The sequence below is a fragment of the Mesocricetus auratus genome, unplaced genomic scaffold (assembly GCF_017639785.1).
Source record: "Mesocricetus auratus isolate SY011 unplaced genomic scaffold, BCM_Maur_2.0 Super-Scaffold_100007, whole genome shotgun sequence".
In the NCBI taxonomy this organism is placed as follows: Eukaryota; Metazoa; Chordata; class Mammalia; order Rodentia; family Cricetidae; genus Mesocricetus; species Mesocricetus auratus.
The window spans coordinates 90,295,751-90,303,517 of record NW_024429191.1 but is presented as its reverse complement, the minus strand read 5'-3'; positions in this window follow the sequence as shown (position 1 = coordinate 90,303,517).

Genomic DNA, 7,767 nt, shown 5'->3' with positions numbered 1-7,767 from the left:
CTGGTTGTGAAGGGCAGGCCAGGCCGATTGAGTGCCTGTCATTGTTTTATAGTGGCAATAACATTGGCAGGCATCTGAGGGACCTAGGAGAGGAGCCAGCTGTAGGCACAAAGCAGGCATGCCAGCGTGCTTCCTTCAGTCTACCAGAGTCACCAGGGAAGACTTGGGGTCCCCAGGCCCTGTGAGAAACAGTGAATTGATAACAGTTCACCATGTCCTCCCTTTCTGGGAGACAAGAACCAGGGACTGCTGGAGTTGAAGTTCACACATGGGTACAGAGAAGCAGCTGAAGTTAAGAGGACACCTCCTGCTAAGACGGGGATGGACTCGTGGAGGAGGGCTGCCCCAGGAGGGCAGTAGCAGGTTAGCCTCTGGGAAGAAGTGCCTTAGACAGCATGACAGTCAGAGAACCCGGTCTGGAGAATGTCTGCTGTTTGCCAAGGTGCTTTACAAGAGTTTGCTAATTCCTGTAATCCACAGGTAGGCACTTTCATTATCCAGTTATAGACAGAAGTTAAAGGCCTTGTCCAAGGCCACAGCTCCTCAGTAGCAGAGCCGGTCTGTTCTTGGAGTATCTAGGTAATGTACTGTCTGCTAAAGATGTCCTCGTCCATCAGATGCTGTGGGATGGTGTCTCCTGGTCATCCTGTTAGTGCAGTCATGCATTCATATACCACATACATACACTTACATACTGCATAAATATCCATGCACACCCATGCGTGTGCACATTCTACACACAATGCACATGTAGCATAATGCATAGGTCACACATGTGGAACAACACACAATGCACACATCACATGAAGCATAAATCACACACGATGCACCAATTACATTTGTACAATCCACACACAATATACATATGACAAACAGGTATAAGTGAATCACATACATGATGCATATCTACACACAATGCACATATAACATCCACATGCAGGTCACACATATGCACATCCCCACATAGTGTGCAAAACATACATGCATATATAGATATATATCTCAAGTGCACCTAGTATATGTGTACACATGCATAAGTCACATATTTGCATAGCATCACATACAAACAAACACCACACACCCCACCTGGCAAGATCATACATATAAACATTGTTCTCCCCAACCACCCACAACTGGTGTGACTGGAACAGCCATTGACCTGATTTCCCTCTGTTGCTCACCTGAGCGTGAATGGATTGGAGGAACTGTAAGGACTAATCTCTCTCTGCCTAAGTAGATGGGATCTGGTCTGTTGCCTGGACCCCATGACTTCCAAAACATGGATCTAAGGCAAGGTATCTCTGTTTCAGTAACTATGACACTTGAGGCCAGTTCATACTGTCTTACAGGACACTGTCCTGTGCATTATATGATCCCTAAATACCAGTACTATCATAAAGTGACAACTAAAAGTGTCTTCAGACATTACCTAGATAGGTAGCTAGATAGATAGTAGGTAGATTAGCTATAGATTGCCTGGCTTCATGCCAGCAGTTCCTCCCTCATAAGTCCCCTGCTTATTCACCCATCCATACTGTTCTTCTCTGTTTTGTGGGAGCCAAGGCAGCTGTGGACAAGACTGTGTTTTGTGGGTGAGGAGGAAGGCGAGACGCGGGGCCCTCCATCATTGCTTCTACAATCAGTACTTGAGGCTTTCAAGAAGCACGTCACACTCCAGAAAGTTGGGGCACAACAGCTGGAAAAACAGGCCTTTCTCTCCATCCCCTTTAAAGTCCCGTTTGTCTGCCCAGTCTCCCACATGGCCATCAGAGACTCTAGTCCACTCTGCAGGCAGCGACAAACACAAACAGCCCTCTGTGCTTTCTCCAATGGGAGTTTTCCTTCCTCTCTCCGTCTCCTCCTTTAGAAATGCTTGGGGTTTTTTTATTTTTCTCATTAATTCACTTGCTGCACATGCCTACCCCCCTCCTGTGCAGTGCCCTCCCCTTACCCTGCTACACCTGACTTATTTATTTATTTATGGCTGGAGTATTTGAGCTGGAGGTTTAGTTCGGTCTATTAAGCTTGCTCCTTTTCCTGCCTGGGAACCCGGGTAATGAGTAACCATAGCGTGCTACAGGCAGCTGTCTCGGACAACCCAAGAGACTCCACGGAGCCGCATAAGGGAGCGTTTGTTCTGTCCCAGCTCAATAGTTCCTTGTGCGGGAGGCAGTGACGGGAGGGAGGGAGGGAGGCAGGGAGGTAGAAAAGAGACAGACACTAAATCACTGCGTTCTGACAATTCCTCTCTTCTCTCCCACCCCTCCCTCCCCCACCTGCCCTGGTGATCATTACTTGGGACTTTCCAACTCCTCTTTCTGAGTCTGTGGACCTGAGTAGAAGCTTGTGCATATCCCGAGGAAAGTTCTTTGGCCAGTTTAGGTTCCATGAAGCCTGAGGGCTGGTTTTTCACATGGGGGTGGATTTGAGGGCCTGGATCTCTCACTGTGCTGAGGAACACAATGCCCATTGTCCCCAAGGTCATTTTGTGATCCAATAAATCTCCAGGAATTGGCCCCAAACCTTGTATGCCTGGATATGCCATAAAGCTGCTTGAAAAGTGCTTCCATGAAGTCATTCAAGTGTATTATGGGATTAGTTATATGCCCCACAATCAACACGGGACTCCTTAGGACCTTGTTTGATCTGTGACATTCTGTAGACAGGGAAGGCAGAGACAACATTGTACATATGGCCTCTAGAATACCCCCCAAACTGCAGTCACACCACCACATTCTGTGCATGGGGACAGGATACCTCTACTGAGCCAGATGACTGGCCAGGTACTAGGGATGTGCTGGGAATGACTATCAAAACACGAAGGGTGTGGCTGTGCTCTCAGCTTGCAATGTGGTAAGGAAAACATCAGAACCAAATTGCAGTTATATAAGGTAAGCCAGGCTAACCCATGTGGGAGAGGCACACGCTAAATAGCTGGGGACAGGAGAACAGAAAAAATTCAAATCTGAGTAATCACCAAGGAAGATTCCAGAAGGCAGGCCCTCCTCCAGGGAGAGGAGCTGTTTTGCAGGGAGACTGAGGTATCAAGCATTTGGGCACATTGAGGGAAAAGAGTGACAGATGGACAGGGATGGTGAGAGCATGGGCAACTGATTCATAGTTCTTAGTAAGCTCCGGGCTATTCCTTGGGCTCTGAGGTGTAAATTACCTTGAAAAGTGAGGAAGAGATGACAATGTAGACCCCACCTCAAAGCAGATGCCAGCGATCTGAACAAAAGAACCCAACAAAAGACTGGGGTGGACAAGGTGATGACACCAAGGTCAGCAGATGGAATATTCATTGAGACAGTGTGCATGGTGTGTTGCAGAGAGCAGAGGGGAAGTAGCCCTGTGACTCCAAGTCTGGATGACTGGAACACAGATCTAGAGAAATATAAGTATTAGAAGATCCTGGTGTCTGGAGCTGGGGAGATGACTCTGGAGATAGTTCAATCAGTAAGGTCATTTAGTACAAGCATGAGGACTCAAGTTTGAGCACTAGAGCCTCTGTAGAAAATCCAGGTACAGTAGAATACACTTGTAAGCCCAGCACTGGGGAGGCAGAGGAAGATGGATCCCCAGAACTCATTGACCAGCCTACCAAATCTTAGTGAGTTCCAGTCAAGGGAGAGACTCTGTCTCAAAACCAGATTAGGTGGTGTCCAAGGATCAATATCCAAGGTCAAATGTTGGCCTCACATACTCACATATGCTTACACACATGGGCTGCACACATATGAACACACACACACACACACATACACACATACACCAGCAAACAAACAAATGCAACAAGAGATCCAGAGGATGATCAGAGCTAAGCACCGAGATGCAGAGATGGCTAAAATGTTAACCTTGACAGACAAGAGAGAGACAAATATACCAAGATCAGTTGAAAATGGAAGTTGGGAGTCAATAAGAGGTCAGAGCTGCTGTCTCTTAGAGCAGAGCCTTCAAATATTCCCACAAGACCAGGAAATCCCTTGCGGTGGAGCTAGATCTTCTCTCTGTAGTAGTGCAATAATGAGGCTGTGTGATTGATAATGGAACCAACATGAGACGACATAGGTTCAAGCTCCAACTTTGCTGCTATTGTATGACTCAATCATTGCATGACTGGGCACCCACTCAACATACATGATCTATTTGCATACCTACGTAGAAAGGCATCAACAGTGCCAACCACCTCAAACTATTGCCATGAAGCTTGCATGAAACAGTGCTTGAAAAAGGATGCTATAAATCCTTTTAGTCTAAGTTCAGGAGGGCAAAATCTATGGTGCATGGATCCCTACACTACCTTGGGTTTCTATGAGTCTATTAAAACCCATTGGTGTTTGGAACATCTTGAAAATTAAGGATGGATAAGAAAATATTCTATGTTCAACACAGGAGAAGAGCTCTAGAAAGTTTGTGTGACTTCTCCAAGATCACCTAGCAGAGACGGTGCCATCATAGCCCAGGGTCTCCATGTTTTAGCCTAATGCAGTCAACCTAACTGTTGACTAGTCAAAGATGCTTCTATGTGTGTGACACAAAGTTTAATGGAGCCTGGGTTAGACAGTGAGGTCATGAGTTAGTCTACATGTCAAGAAGTCCCAAGGAAGATGGACTTCAGAACTAAGCTCTGCTGATCCATCCGGGACTCTGGTACCTTCATCTCATCTTGATCTTCATCCAAAGGCTCAACTTCTGAACTAATGATAGTTGAGGTTACCTCTTTCCTTGTTCACAAAGGAGAGAAAAATTGCTTAGGCAAGCAGAACATATAAATGTTCTTATGCATTTTATACATAGTAAGTATACACTGTGGTGTGAAGAGTCACCCAAACCTTAGTGGATCAAAGCCACAAACACCACATGTCACAAATACACAGATCAGGAATTTGGTCAAAATTCAGCTAAGTCTTCTATCTTACATGACATCCATGAGAGCTACATACTAATACTCTACAAATGAGTAGGTGGGCTCCATGATCCAAGAAGACTTCAGTCATGTCCATGTCTCTGATAGATCTTTGGAGACCTTGGTGGTGGATGGACAAGAATCTCTGGCCAACAACACAAGAACTGTGTATCCATGATCTGCAGACTTTTTCATGGGGGCTCAATGATGATAAACAGGTGCACCAAGATTCTGAACAACTTATGATTTAGCTTCAGAAATTCAGAGGTCATTTCTAGCCTATCCTGCCAGTCAATAAGCCATTAAAATCAATCAAACTTCATAGAAAGAAGAGGTAGACTCTACGTCTTAGTGAGAGGAGGAGTCATTGGTTGGTGGCCATCTTTGCACTGCCCTAGTATGTAATAACATTCTTCTTTAATCTTATTGAATTTGATGGTCAATATTGTCAACCCAAGAACAGCTAAGATCACCATAGAAACAAGACTCTGTTCACATGTGAAATTACCTAGATTAGGCTAAATGAGGTTGGGATACACATCCTATGCATGTGGCATCATGCTATTGGCTGGGGTCCTAGGCTAAATAAGAAGGAGAAAGTGAAGTATGTCCTACATTCATCACTCACTGCTTTTTGACCACAGAGGCAATGTGGCTGCATACTCCTTCTGCAGTCCCTTCCCTTTCATGATGGACTTCACCCCAAAACTATGACCAAAAATAGGACCTCCCTTCCTTAAGTTGCTTTTGTTGAATATTTGATCACAGAAAGTATAAGTAATGAGTACACGGTGCCATTGTGTGACATGTTCAGTCACCCCTTGTAGTGATATCCACCTCCACACCTGTAGCACTGACCACACCCCTGTGGGTGTGCTCACAGGTGTGGACATGACCAGTGATAAGGATTAGCTTTGGGGCTTAGAGGTCTCTTGGTTCTAGTCGGGTCCAGGGGATCTGTTCTTGCCTTTACAGGGAAACAGAAAACATCCATCTTCAAGAAGCCAAAAGACACCAAATGTGTAGATACCTAAAGAAGACAGGACAACTTTTCAAAAAGGACCATCAAACAAAGAAGAATCTGATGTACTTGTGGTAAAATCATTAGACTAAACTCATATCTTTTTACTTCCCAGTACAGTCGTAGTCACAATTAACATAAAAATCAAAGCTGGCTTTGGATTTGGATTTGGCTGTCGTTTTCCAAATTCAAACATGTTTAAAAAAAGTTCACAGTTTCTGTCTCATATCAAAAGGCCATTAATGTAAGACAGAAGAAAACAAAATCCAGGATTATTATTGTCTTAACTCTGTTTTCTTTCAAAAATCCTATTCCCTCACACTTATTTTCATCCTTATTATTACCTTTCCCTTCCCCGTATGCTTACCTATTAAAGTTAAACTTTCTGTGCTGATATTAATGCTTAGGTCTTCCACAGTGAACATAAAACTTCCTAACAGCAATCTTTGAATTCTCCAGAAGGAAGATGGGGCCCCAATTCATTGATTCCACTTGCTTCAACTTGATGTCTTTTAACTAGCAAACATCATCCTAAAACCGGTTTGGGACTATACTGCTCTAGACAATTCCAGATTAGCTAGGCAAAATGGTGCACCTTCTTATTACACCCTGGCCAGAGCTTCCGCTAAGAACTTGCGTCAAGCATCTCTTGCCACACAGAGATTAGCTACAAATGTGACAGCTAGTCCTCCCAAGACTTTTTGTTGCTCTAATATTTTTCCTACTGGATCCCATGGAGTCATCATCGTCCCCTTTCAGCAGGAAGTAATCCTAGAAAACAATGCCCCATTTCCATGCTGTTGGCATAAGGGATAATATTCACCTGCATAGGTTGGTTTTTAGTTGTATAGGGTTGGTTATGGAAGGTGATGCTCAGACTCGGGTATCTCTTTCAGGTAAGTTTAAGGGTATGGTTGGGAAAGGCATGGTTTAGATGGGATATAGGTAGATTAACATTTTCTAGTGGACTAACTTTAGGAACTATTGGCTATAGATGAAGTAAATTGTTAGATTCTTGCAAGTTGACTGTTTAGGGTCTTCTTTCTGTTTACGATGTTCTGCACACAAATGCAAAACTATCTTGATGTATATACATTTTGTATATTGATACAACTTAGGATATTTTATTATTTTGTACTTTACAATTCTACCTCTAGTCGACAATTCAGCTCTGTTAGTGAGAAATGTTTATGTATATAGTTACATTTCAAAGTCTATGCCCTTGCTAAATTATTCTGGGAGGGTTCAGCCATCATACAACTATGTTCCTGAGAATTACATATTCTAGTTACCCATTTTTTATACTTAGGAGATTAGTCAGACATAGATATTAGGTCTTCAAGCACTTCTTAGACCTGCAGAATATGGCATTTGATGTTTTAAATATTTGTACTCTGTTGACATAAGACATTATTGCTCCTGACAGCACCAAGCTATTCCTGAGCATTGTTGGGTACCAATGCACTCCTTCTGGAGTTCATTCTCACCTCGGCTAATGGCCTCTTGGGCACAGAACTGCCCCCACCTAGACCACTGACTTTGGACATGCTGTCCTCACTGAGCTTGCAGGACATAAACTTAGAAGACTGCTGAACCTTGCCACGTCAGGATAAGGCAGCCTTTCAACCTCCCTGCTTCTGTGTTGGTCAGTCAGCTACTCTAGGCCTTAGCCAAAGCCGGCTACCTCTATGCTGCTGTGAGTCTTTGGGTGACTGTCAAGGTAGCCTGCTCTTTCTGTCTTTGCTTGCACCTTTGGAAGTCACTCGCTTGCATTTCCTTCCTACCCTAGTACTGTTATCCTCTTTCTCAGGTCTTTGATTATTAGACTGTCACAATTATT